Genomic DNA, 300 nt, shown 5'->3' with positions numbered 1-300 from the left:
GTCGAAAGAATGCAAAGAAAATAAAGAAAAATAATAATGTGATTATAATCACATTATTTTTTTCGGGGGTAAGAGCTCGGGGGAAAAGTAGAAATACATCTAATTACATTCGAAAATGTGTACGTATCACGATGTAGATGAGTGCTGCTTTCACATAATCTTTTGCTCAATAAAATGAATAAAAGATAAAATGCTATTTTAGAAGACTATTCATGCATCAAAAACACTCGATGGATATTCGCATATACAGCCAATAAGAAAATATTTTTTCGTGCATTGGTAGGTATTTTAGCCTCGTCG

This window comes from Penaeus monodon, chromosome 32 (genome assembly GCF_015228065.2).
Source record: "Penaeus monodon isolate SGIC_2016 chromosome 32, NSTDA_Pmon_1, whole genome shotgun sequence".
Lineage (NCBI taxonomy): Eukaryota > Metazoa > Arthropoda > Malacostraca > Decapoda > Penaeidae > Penaeus > Penaeus monodon.
Note: the sequence above shows the minus strand (reverse complement) of the source record.